This window comes from Coregonus lavaretus, assembly GCF_964263955.1.
Source record: "Coregonus lavaretus genome assembly, contig: HAP1_SCAFFOLD_4423, whole genome shotgun sequence".
Taxonomy (NCBI): Eukaryota; Metazoa; Chordata; class Actinopteri; order Salmoniformes; family Salmonidae; genus Coregonus; species Coregonus lavaretus.
The window spans coordinates 281-13,185 of NW_028157563.1; the positions used below are offsets into that span (position 1 = coordinate 281).

Below are 12,905 nucleotides of genomic sequence, written 5' to 3' on the forward strand. Positions count from 1 at the left end.
CACTACCTTGAGTATTTGAAAAGTTGGTATTTTCAAACAAACTACAAAATACACTACTTTCTGCACACATCTGCCTGGTTCTCAAAGTGCACTATCTGTGTCCCAAATGGCACCCTATTCCCTATCTAGTGCACTAGCTGTATCCCAAATGGCACACTATTCCCTATCTAGTGCACTAGCTGTATCCCAAATGGCACACTATTCCCTATCTAGTGCACTAGCTGTATCCCAAATGGCACACTATTCCCTATCTAGTGCACTAGCTGTATCCCAAATGGCACACTATTCCCTATCTAGTGCACTAGCTGTATCCAAATGGCACACTATTCCCTATCTAGTGCACTAGCTGTGTCCCAAATGACACACTATTCCCTATCTAGTGCACTAGCTGTATCCCAAATGGCACACTATTCCCTATCTAGTGCACTAGCTGTATCCCAAATGGCACACTATTCCCTATCTAGTGCACTAGCTGTATCCCAAATGGCACACTATTCCCTATCTAGTGCACTAGCTGTATCCCAAATGGCACACTATTCCCTATCTAGTGCACTAGCTGTATCCCAAATGGCACACTATTCCCTATCTAGTGCACTAGCTGTATCCCAAATGGCACACTATTCCCTATCTAGTGCACTACCTGTATCCCAAATGGCACACTATTCCCTATCTAGTGCACTAGCTGTATCCCAAATGGCACACTATTCCCTATCTAGTGCACTAGCTGTGTCCCAAATGGCACACTATTCCTATCTAGTGCACTAGCTGTGTCCCAAATGGCACACTATTCCCTATCTAGTGCACTAGCTGTGTCCAAATGGCACACTATTCCCTATTCACACTATTCCCTATCTCCTGAGTGGCGCAGTGGTCTAAGGCACTGCATCGCAGTGCTAACTGTGCCACTGGAGATCCTGGTTCAAATCCAGGTTCTGTCGCAGCCGGCCGCGACCGGGAGACTCATGGGGCGGCGCACAATTGGCCAGCGTCGTCCAGGGTAGGGGAGGGAAGGCCGGCAGGGATGTAGCTCAGTTGATAGAGCATGGCGTTTGCAACGCCAGGGTTGTGGGTTTGATTCCCACGGGGGGCCAGTATAAAAAAAAACATGTATTCACTAACTGTAAGTCGCTCTGGATAAGAGCGTCTGCTAAATAATGTAAAATGTAAATGTAGTGCACTACTTCCCATTGGGCATAGATGTAATTTCAACATCTAGTTTTGATTTTGTTGACTTGTCAGCTAATGTTAATTCAATGTGAAATCAACAACAACAACAAAAATACAATTTCATTGAATTTAGGTTAAAAGTAGGGTGAAATAAAGATGATGATTACTTTTTGCAATTCCAATGGTTTCCAAGTTGATTCAAAGTCATCCATGTTTTGTTGTTGAAATGACGTGCACGTGGGTTTTGACAATGGCCCATAGGGTTTAAAAGTAGTGCACTATATAAGGAATAGGTTGTCATTTGGGATGCAAACAAAATATCTCCTGACCTCTCCTACCTGGTAGTCAAAGTGTGTCTCCGGTCCTCCCTCGGGTCCGAGGCCCAGTTTCCCTGAGGCCAGCTGCTGGGTGTGGTGTCTGAGACAGGCGATGGTCAGCGCACACCACCACCAACCCGCCCACACACGCCATGGACACCAGCGCCAGTACCAGCCCGCTGGAGCCCTCCTTCACCCGCGTGGCATGGGGCAGCCCATCACCCTCGCTCCTCTGTAGGGGGAGAGAGAGAGAGGGGAGGGAGGAGGAAGAGGAGGATGACAAAGAGAGAGGAGGAGAGGAGAGGAGAGGAGAGGAGAGGAGAGGAGAGGAGAGGAGAGGAGAGGAGAGGAGAGGAGAGGAGAGGAGAGGAGAGGAGAGGAGAGGAGAGGAGAGGAGAGGAGAGGAGAGGAGAGGGGGAGAGGGGTAGAGAGAGAGAGGGGGAGGAGAGGGAGATATAAAGGAGGAGAGGGAGATAGAGAGGGAGAGGAGAGGGGTAGAGAGAGAGAGAGAGAGAGAGAGAGAGAGAGAGAGAGAGAGAGAGGAGAGGGAGATAGAGAGGGAGGAGAGGAGAGGAGGAGAGGGGGAGGAGAGGAGAGGGGAGAGGGGGAGGAGAGGGAGACAGAGAGGGAGGAGAGGGAGATAGAGAGGGGGAGGAGAGGGTAGAGAGAGAGAGGGGAGAAGAGAGGAGAGGGGGAGAGAGAGAGAGAGAGAGAGAGAGAGAGAGAGAGAGAGAGAGAGAGAGAGAGAGAGAGAGAGAGAGAGAGAGAGGGAGGAGAGGGAGAGGGAGAGGGAGAGGGAGAGAGAGGACAGAGACAGAGACAGAGACAGAGACAGAGGAGAGAGAGAGAGAGGAAAAGTGATGAGGTGATACATATCAAAGAAGATACCTGTTTGTTTACAGAGATGTTGTTAAGAAGTTGTCCTCAGAGGATGGACTTTAATGATGTCTGTCTCTTCCCCAGTCTTAATGATAGAGCAGGAACAGAATTTCACAGAGAGAGAGAGAAGTGAGGATGAGGAGGACTAAAGAGGTTGTGTTTGTGTTGCCCAAAGGCAATGTTAAGGGTCTGCCCTCCCCCTCCCTCCCCCTCTCTCCCCCTCTCTCCCCCTCTCTCCTTTCTCTCCCCATCTCTCCTTTCTCCCCCCTCTCCCCATCTCTCCTTTCTCTTCCCCTCTCTCTTTTCTCTCCCCCTCTCTCCCCATCTCTCCTTTCTCTCCTCCTCTCTCCCCCTCTCTCCTTTCTCTTCCCTCTTCCCCTCTCTCTTTTCTCTCCCCCTCTCTCCCCCTCTCTTCTTTCTCTTCCCATCTCTCCTTTCTCTCCTCCTCTCTCCTTTCTCTCCCCCCTCTCTCCCCCCTCTCCTTTGTATCCCACCTCTCTACCCATCTCTTCCCATCTCTCCTTTCTCTCCCCCTCTCTCCCATCTCTCCTTTCTCTCCCCCTCTCTCCTTTCTCTCCCCCTCTCTCCCCATCTCTCCTTTCTCTTCCTCTCTCTCTTTTCTCTCCCCCTCTCTCCTTTGTATCCCACCTCTCTCCCCATCTCTCCTTTCTCTCCCCCCTCTCTCCCATCTCTCATTTCTCTCCCCCTCTCTCATTTCTCTCCCCCTCTCTCCTTTGTATCCCACCTCTCTCCCCCTCTCTTCCCCTCTCTCCTTTCTCTCCCCCTCTCTCCTTTGTATCCCACCTCTCTCCCCATCTCTCCCCCCTCTCCTTTTTCTCCCACCTCTCTCCCCATCTCTCCCCCTCTCTCCTTTTTCTCCCCCCTCGTATCTCACCTCTCCCCCCTCTCTCCCTGTCTCTCCTTTCTCTCCCCCTCTCTCCTTTGTATCCCACCTCTCTCCCCATAACTCCCCCTCTCTCCTTTCTCTCCCCCCTCTCTCCCCATTTCTCCATTCTCTCCCCCTCTCTCCTTTGTATCTCACCTCTCTCCCCCTCTCTCCCTGTCACTCCTTTCTCACCCAACAAAAAAATGGTCTAGCCCATCTGGCATTTGCCAGAATTGCCAGATGGCCAATCCGCCCCTGCAGAGCAGAGAGGGGTAGAAAGAAGGATCAGAAATATATGAAGGGAAAACAAATTAGAACAAATGATGCAGGGCCAGTGCTATCCAGGGTCCTTAGGACGTCCCTACGATACCCTTAACCCCTAACCTTACCCCAACCCTAAACCCTAACCCTACCCTTACCTTAACCCCTACCCTTACCCTAACCCTACCCTTACCCTACCCTTACCTTAACCCCTACCCTTAACCCCTACCCTTAACCCTTACCCTTACCCTAACCCTACCCTTACCCTTAACCCCTAACCTTACCCTTAACCCTTACCCTAACCCTAACCCTAACCCTACCCTTACCCTTACCCTTAACCCCTACCCTTACCCTAACCCTAACCCTAACCCTACCCTTACCCTTAACCCCTAACCTTACCCTTAACCCTTACCCTAACCCTAACCCTAACCCTACCCTTACCCTTAACCATTACCCTTACCCTAAACCCTAAACCCTAACCCTACCCTTACCTTAACCCCTACCCTTAACCTTAACCCCTACCCTAACCCTAACCCTAACCCTAAACCCTAAACCCTAACCCTAACCCTAACCCTACCCTTACCCTAACCCTAAACCCTAACCCTACCCTTAACCCCTACCCTTACCCTTAACCCTTACCCTAACCCTAACCCTAACCCTAAACCCTAACCCTACCCTTAACCCCTACCCTTACCCTAACTCTAAACCCTAAACCTACCCTTACACTTAACCCCTACCCTAACCCTAACCCTAACCCTAAACCTACCCTTACCCTTAACCCCTACCCTAACCTTAACCCCTACCCTAACCCTAACCGTAACCCCTACCCTAACCCTTACCCTAACCATTTTAAATGTAAACTTCAATGGGGTAGGGATGTCCCAAGGATCCCAGATAGCACAGACCAATTGTAGGAATAAACTGAGGCCAAACACAACATTTTATCTCCAAATGTTAGAGAAGTATATTATTATTATATTTCAGAAGTATATTTCAAATATTAATCATAATCAACAGCCAATAAATCAGAGAAGTCCTATAGGCTAGAGCGATTAGTCTGTCAAATTCAGTGTGTGTCTGCACGTACGCACAAAACAGACAATCGTTTAAAAATGTGTACACATGAAGTGCGCTGAGTAAATATCGCATTTAACAAGATTGGTGGATACACATAGCAGGGGTTCAGGGGGGGCGTCAGCCTCTCTGTTCAGTACAGAGGAGAGCAACAACATCATGAATACATGATGAATTCATTAAAGAGGAAGAGAGAGGGCTGGAGGGATCTATTCTACATGATAGAGTGAGTGAAGAGAGAGGGCTGGAGGGATCTATTCTACATGATAGAGTGAGTGCAGAGAGAGGGCTGGAGGGATCTATTCTACATGATAGAGTGAGTGCAGAGAGAGGGCTGGATGATCTATTCTACATGATAGAGTGAGTGAAGAGAGAGGGCTGGAGGGATCTATTCTACATGATAGAGTGAGTGCAGAGAGAGGGCTGGATGATCTATTCTACATGATAGAGTGAGTGAAGAGAGAGGGCTGGAGGATCTATTCTACATGATAGAGTGAGTACAGAGAGAGGGCTGGAGGATCTATTCTACATGATAGAGTGAGTGAAGAGAGAGGGCTGGAGGATCTATTCTACATGATAGAGTGAGTACAGAGAGAGGGCTGGAGGATCTATTCTACATGATAGAGTGAGTACAGAGAGAGGGCTGGAGGGATCTATTATACATGATAGAGTGAGTGCAGAGAGAGGGCTGGAGGATCTATTCTACATGATAGAGTGAGTGAAGAGAGAGGGCTGGAGGATCTATTCTACATGATAGAGGAGTGGGGGAAGAGAGACAGGAGTGGGGGGAAGAGAGAGAGGTGTGGGGGGAAGAGAGAGAGGTGTGGGGGAAGAGAGAAGAGAGAGAGAGGAGTGGGGGAAGAGAGAGAGGAGTGGGAGAAGAGGAATTTACCAGAAAAAATGAGTAGTGGATTGGTTGTTTGGGAAAGTGTGACAGCTGGAACTGGATTGGTTAATGACTTTAACTGATCCTTCATTTGAACACAACTCTCCCAAGGGAGCTGGCACACCAGGAAGGAGCTACAAAAGAGAAGCGAAAGACAGAGAGAGAGAACTGATGACATGAATAAGGGCTAAAGGAAACCCTAGTTTCTACTGTACCTCTCCCACACCAGTCTGCAGTATCTTCAATCCTGTCTCAGACTCCAGAAAGGTCTTCTCAGACGCTGACAAAGACAAAAACACAACAAACCAAATAGCCGTTATTCATGAATATCAAACATACTATTCTGTCCCAAATGGCACCCTATTCCCTGTATAGTGCACCACATTTGACCAATGGTCCATAGGGCACTATGTGTGGCGTCAGCTCCTATAAAACCCTCCATACTACGGAGGGTCAGAGTGAAAGGGATTGTGGGTTCTTCTCTGGAATCATGGAAATGTTCACATAAATACACATCTCCCTCAACCCAGCCAGGCCCAACCTCTACATTCAGCTGGAGCAGTCAGAGAATTGTGGGCTCTCCTTCTCCGTGGCCGTCGTGAGTAAGACGTTTAAACATGTTAACCCTCGCAAGGCTGCCGGCCCAGACGGCATTCCTAGCCGAGTCCTCAGAGCATGCGCAGACCAGCTGGCTGGTGTGTTTACGGACATATTCAATCTCTCCCTATCCCAGTCTGCTGTCCCCACATGCTTCAAGATGGCCACCATTGTTCCTGTACCCAAGAAAGCGAAGGTAACTGAACTAAATAACTATCGCCCCGTAGCACTCACCTCTGTCATCATGAAGTGCTTTGAGAGACTAGTCAAGGATCATATCACCTCTACCTTACCTGACACCCTAGACCCACTTCAATTTGCTTACCGCCCCAATAGATCCACAGACAATGCAATCACCATCACACTGCACACTGCCCTATCCCATCTGGACAAGAGGAATACCTATGTAAGAATGCTGTTCATTGACTATAGCTCAGCCTTCAACACCATAGTACCCTACAAGCTCATGATTAAGCTCGAGGCCCTGGGTCTGAACCCTGCCCTGTGCAATTGGGTCCTAGCATGCATGCTCTTCAACCGAATGCTGCTTGCACCCACCTGCCCGATTAGAATCACTACTCTCGGCGGGTCTGACTTAGAATATGTAGACAACTACAAATACCTAGGTGTCTGGTTAGATCGTAAACTCTCTTTCCAGTCTTACATTAAGCATCTCCAATCCAAAGTTAAATCTAGAATCGGCTTCCTATTTCGCAACAAAGCCTCCTTCACTCATGCTGCTAAACATGCCTTCGTAAAACTGACTATCCTACCGATCCTTGACTTTGGCGATGTCATTTACAAAATACCTTCCAACACTCTACTCAGCAAATTGGATGTAGTCTATCACAGTGCCATCCGTTTTGTCACCAAAGCCCCATATACTACCCACCATTGTGACCTGTATGCTCTCGTTGGCTGGCCCTCACTACATATTCCTCGCCAAACCCACTGGCTCCAGGTCATCAATAAATAACTTCTAGGCAAATCCCCGCCTTATCTTAGCTCACTGGTCACCATAGCAACACCCACCCGTAGTATGCGCTCCAGCAGGTATATCTCACTGGTCATCCCCAAAGCCAACACCTCCTTTGGCCGCCATTCCTTCCAGTTCTCTGCTGCCAATGACTGGAACGAACTGCAAAAATCTCTGAAGCTGGAGACACTTATCTCCCTCACTTTAAGCATCAGTTGTCAGAGCAGCTTACCGATCACTGCACCTGTACACAGCCCATCTAAAATTAGCCCACCCAACTACCTCATCCCCATATTGTTATTTATTTTGCTCATTTGAACCCCAGTATCTCTATTTGCACATCATCTTCTGCACATCTATCACTCCAGTGTTAATACTAAATTGTAATTATTTTGCACTATAGCCTATTTATTGCCTTACCTCCATAACTTACTACATTCGCACACACTGTATTTATATTTTCTGTTGTATTTTTGACTTTATGTTTTGTTTTACCCCATATGTAACTCTGTGTTGTTGTTTTTATCGCACTGCTTTGCTTTATCTTGGCCAGGTCGCAGTTGTAAATGAGAACTTGTTCTCAACTGGCTTACCTGGTTAAATAAAGGTTAAATAAATAAAATAAAATAAATCAAAATGACTGCGTAGCCATGACGACACAACAGTAGTAGGCTTGATTACCAACAATGACGAAACAGCCTACAGGGAGGAGGTGTGGGCTCTCAGAGTGTTGTGTCAGGAAAATAACCTCTCACTCAACGTCAACAAAACAAAGGAGATGATCGTGGACTTCAGGAAACAGCAGAGGGTGCACCCCCCTATCCATATCGACGGGACAGCAGTGGAGAAGGTGGAAAGTTTTAAGTTCCTCGGCGTACATATCACTGACAAACTGAAATCGTCCACCCACGCAGACAGTGTGGTGAAGAAGGCGCAACAGAGCCTCTTCAACCTCAGGAGGCTGAAGAAATTTGGCCTGTCACCTAAAACCCTCACAAACTTTTACAGATGGACAATTGAGAGCATCCTGTCGGGCTGTATCACCGCATGGTACGGCAACTGCACCACCCACAACCGCAGGGCTCTCCAGAGGGTGGTGCGGTCTGCCGAACGCATTACCGGAGGCAAACTACCCGCCCTCCAGGACACCTACAGCACCCGATGTCACAGGAAGGCCAAAAAGATAATCAAGGACAACTACCACCCGAGTCACTGCCTGTTCACCCCGCTACCATCCAGAAGGCGAGGTCAGTACAGGTGCATCAAAGCTGGGACCGAGAGACTGAAAAACAGCTTCTATCTCAAGGTCATCAGACTGTTAAATAGCCTTCACTAGCACAGAGAGGCTGCTGCCTACATACAGACTTGAAAATCACTGGCCACTTTAATAAATGGAACACCAGTCACTTTAATAATACCACTTTAATAATGTTTACATATCTTGCATTACCCATCTCATATGTATATGCTGTATTCTATACTATCTATTGCATCTTAGACTATTTACATTTTTAGTCATTTAGCAGACGCTCTTATCCAGAGCGACTTACAGGAGCAATTAGGGTTAAGTGCCTTGCTTAAGGGCACATCGACAGATTTTTCACCTAGTTGGCTTGGGGATTAGAACCAGCGACCTTTCGGTTACTGGCACAACACTCTTACCCACTAAGCTACCTGCCGCCCCACTATGCCACTCTGATAATGACATTGCTCATCCATATATGTGTCACGCCCTGGCCTTGAGAGCCCGGTTTTCTTCAGTCGGTTTGGTCAGGGTGTGAATTTCTATGTGTAGATCTAGATATTGTATTTCTATGTTGGCCGGTTGTGGTTCCCAATCAGAGGCAGCTGTCGATCGTTGTCTCTGATTGGGGATCATACTTAGGCAGCCATTTTGCCTACCTTTAGTTGTGGGATCTTGTTTCTGTGGGTTTGGTGTTAGCGGTTAGAACTTCACGGTGCTTTTGTTGGGTATTGATTTAATAAACTAACATGTAAGCATACATTTTACATTTACATTTACGTCATTTAGCAGACGCTCTTATCCAGAGCGACTTACAAATTGGTGCATTCACCCTATAGCCAGTCGGATAACCACTTTACAATATGTTTTTTTTTTTTTTTTTTTTTTTTTTTTGGGGGGGGGGTAGAAGGATTACTTTATCCTATCCCAGGTATTCCTTAAAGAGGTGGGGTTTCAAATGTCTCCGGAAGGTGGTGAGTGACTCCGCTGTCCTGGCGTCGTGAGGGAGCTTGTTCCACCATTGGGGTGCCAGAGCAGCGAACAGTTTTGACTGGGCTGAGCGGGAACTATGCTTCCGCAGAGGAAGGGGAGCCAGCAGGCCAGAGGTGGATGAACGCAATGCCCTCGTTTGGGTGTAGGGACTGATCAGAGCCTGAAGGTACAGAGGTGCCGATCCCCTCACAGCTCCATAGGCAAGCACCATGGTCTTGTAACAGATGCGAGCTTCAACTGGAAGCCAGTGGAGTGTGCGGAGGAGCGGGGTGACGTGAGAGAACTTGGGAAGGTTGAACACCAGACGGGCTGCGGCATTCTGGATGAGTTGTAGGGGTTTAATGGCACAGGCAGGGAGCCCAGCCAACAGCGAGTTGCAGTAATCCAGACGGGAGATGACAAGTGCCTGGATTAGGACCTGTGCCGCTTCCTGTGTAAGGCAGGGTCATACTCTCCGAATGTTGTAGAGCATGAACCTGCAGGATCGGGTCACCGCCTTGATGTTAGCGGAGAACGACAGGGTGTTGTCCAGGGTCACGCCAAGGCTCTTCGCACTCTGGGAGGAGGACACAACGGAGTTGTCAACCGTGATGGCGAGATCATGGAACGGGCAGTCCTTCCCCGGGAGGAAGAGCAGCTCCGTCTTGCCAGGGTTCAGCTTGAGGTGGTGATCCGTCATCCATACTGATATGTCTGCCAGACATGCAGAGATGCGATTCGCCACCTGGTTATCAGAAGGGGGAAAGGAGAAGATTAGTTGTGTATCGTCAGCCTAGCAATGATAGGAGAGGCCGTGTGAGGATATGACAGAGCCAAGTGACTTGGTGTATAGGGATAATAGGAGAGGGCCTAGAACTGAGCCCTGGGGGACACCAGTGGTGAGAGCACGTGGTGCGGAGACAGCTTCTCGCCACGCCACTTGGTAGGAGCGACCGGTCAGGTAGGACGCAATCCAGGAGTGAGCCGCGCCGGAGATGCCCAGCTCGGAGAGGGTGGAGAGGAGGATCTGATGGTTCACAGTATCAAAGGCAGCAGACAGGTCTAGAAGGACAAGAGCAGAGGAGAGAGAGTTAGCTTTAGCAGTGCGGAGAGCCTCCGTGACACAGAGAAGAGCAGTCTCAGTTGAATGACCAGTCCTGAAACCTGACTGGTTTGGATCAAGAAGGTCATTCTGAGAGAGATAGCAAGAGAGTTGGCTAAAGACGGCACGCTCAATAGTTTTGGAAAGAAAAGAAAGAAGGGATACTGGTCTGTAGTTGTTGACATCAGTGGGATCGAGTGTTGGTTTTTTGAGAAGGGGTGCAACTCTCGCTCTCTTGAAGACGGAAGGGACATAGCCAGCGGTCAAGGATGAGTTGATCAGCGAGGTGAGGTAGGGGAGAAGGTCACCGGAGATGGTCTGGAGAAGAGAGGAGGGGATGGGGTCAAGCGGGCAGGTTGTTGGGCGGCCTGCAGTCACTAGTCGCAAGATTTTATCTGGAGAGAGAGGGGAGAAAGAAGTCAAAGCATAGGGTAGGGCAGTGTGAGCAGGACCAGCAGTGTCATTAGACTTAACAAACGAGGATCGGATGTCGTCAACCTTCTTTTCAAAGTGGTTGACGAAGTCATCCACAGAGAGAGAGGAGGGGGGGGGGGGGGAGGGGGGAGGGGGGGGGGGGGGGGGGAGGATTCAGCAGGGAGGAGAATGTGGCAAAGAGCTTCCTAGGGTTAGAGGCAGATGCTTGGAATTTAGAGTGGTAGAAAGTGGCCTTAGCAGCAGAAACAGATGAAGAAAATGTAGAGAGGAGGGAGTGAAAAGATGCCAGGTTGGCAGGGAGTTTATTTTTCTTCCATTTCCGCTCCGCTGCCCGGAGCTCTGTTCTGTGAGCTCGCAATGAGTCATCAAGCCACGGAGCTGGAGGGGAGGACCGAGCCGGCCGGGAGGATAGGGGACACAGAGAGTCAAAGGATGCAGAAAGGGAGGAGAGGAGGGTTGAGGAGGCAGAATCAGGAGATTGGAGGGAGAAGGATTGAGCAGAGGGAAGAGATGATAGGATGGAAGAGGAGAGAGTAGTGTGAGAGAGAGAGCGAAGGTTGCGGCGGCGCATTACCATCTGTGTAGGGGCAGAGTGAGTAGTGTTGGAGGAGAGCGAGAGAGAAAAGGAAACAAAGTAGTGGTCGGAGACATGGAGGGGAGTTGCAGTGAGATTAGTAGAAGAGCAGCATCTAGTAAAGATGAGGTCAAGCGTATTGCCTGCCTTGTGAGTAGGGGGGGACGGTGAGAGGGTGAGGTCAAAAGAGGAGAGGAGTGGAAAGAAGGAGGCAGAGAGAAATGAGTCAAATGTAGACGTAGGGAGGTTGAAATCCCCCAAAACTGTGAGGGGTGAGCCATCCTCAGGAAAGGAACTTATCAAGGCGTCAAGCTCATTGATGAACTCTCCAAGGGAACCTGGAGGGCGATAGATGACAAGGATATTAAGCTTAAATGGGCTAGTGACTGTGACAGCATGGAATTCAAATGAGGAGATAGACAGATGGGTTAGGGGAAAAATTGAGAATGTCCACTTGGGAGAGATGAGGATTCCTGTGCCACCACCCCTCTGACCAGATGCTCTCGGGGTATGCGAGAACACATGGTCAGACGAGGAGAGAGCAGTAGGAGTAGCAGTGTTTTCAGTGGTAATCCATGTTTCCGTCAGCGCCAGGAAGTCGAGGGACTGGAGGTTAGCATAGGCTGGGATGAAGTCAGCCTTGTTGGCAGCAGAACGGCAGTTCCAGAGGCTGCCTGAGACCTGGAACTCCAGGTGTGGGGTGCGTGCAGGGACCACCAGGTTAGAGAGGCAGCAGCCACGCGGTGTGAGGCGTTTGTGTAGCCTGTGCGGAGAGGAGAGAACAGGGATAGGCAGAGGCATAGTTGACAGGCTGCAGCAAATGGCTACAATAATGCAGAGGAGATCGGAATGAAATGAACTAAACATCTGGGAAAGGAGAGAGTAGGGCCTCCCTCACCAAAACTTCCACCTCAGAAACTATAGTTGTTTCACTGAACCACCCGAATAAAAACTCTCCCAACTTCCACTTTAGAAATTAGAATTGTTGTGAACTACAGCGGTTCAATGTTTCAAGGAATAGACTCAACTTACTTTATTCAGCTAGCTAACTATGACGCCATAGCTAACTAGCATGCTAGCATCCAATAACACACAGTTTAGCACCAATACTTGGTTACAACAAACTACCAATAGTGTGTTAACACACTAAACAGATAATTCGTGTCCGTGTCTAGTTCCTTTCATAATGCAGCAATAATTAAACGTTGGCTAGCTAGCACAAATATATTGTATTTAGCTGCACCTTGGTCCAATCCTGTACTCAACGAACGTGACAATATGTAAGGTTCTGCATTTGTTTTCTTAGTTCACCTTTTGTTCTTGAACGTAGCCCTGTTTCTTTGTGTTCTTGAACGTAGCCGTTTCTTTGTGTTCTTGAACGTAGCCCTTTTTCTTTGTGTTCTTGAACGTAGCCCTGTTTCTTTGTGTTCTTGAACGTAGCCCTGTTTCTTTGTGTTCTTGAACGTAGCCCTGTTTCTATGTGTTCTTGAACGTAGCCCTGTTTCTTTGTGTTCTTGAACGTAGCCCTGTTTCTTT

At 48.8% G+C, this 12,905-nt stretch overlaps 1 pseudogene across 1 annotated transcript in view; it reads right to left on the reverse strand.

The window, feature by feature from the left end:
- Positions 1-1,505: 1,505 nt before the first annotated feature.
- Positions 1,506-12,905, reverse strand: part of LOC311125251 — a 48,098-nt pseudogene continuing 36,698 nt past the window's right edge. Inside the window, exons 11-12 of the transcript in view lie at positions 5,686-5,750; positions 1,506-1,716 (exon numbers count right to left, since the gene is read on the reverse strand). The product of the transcript in view is annotated as an uncharacterized misc_RNA (transcript). The remainder of the gene's footprint in view (positions 1,717-5,685; positions 5,751-12,905) is intronic.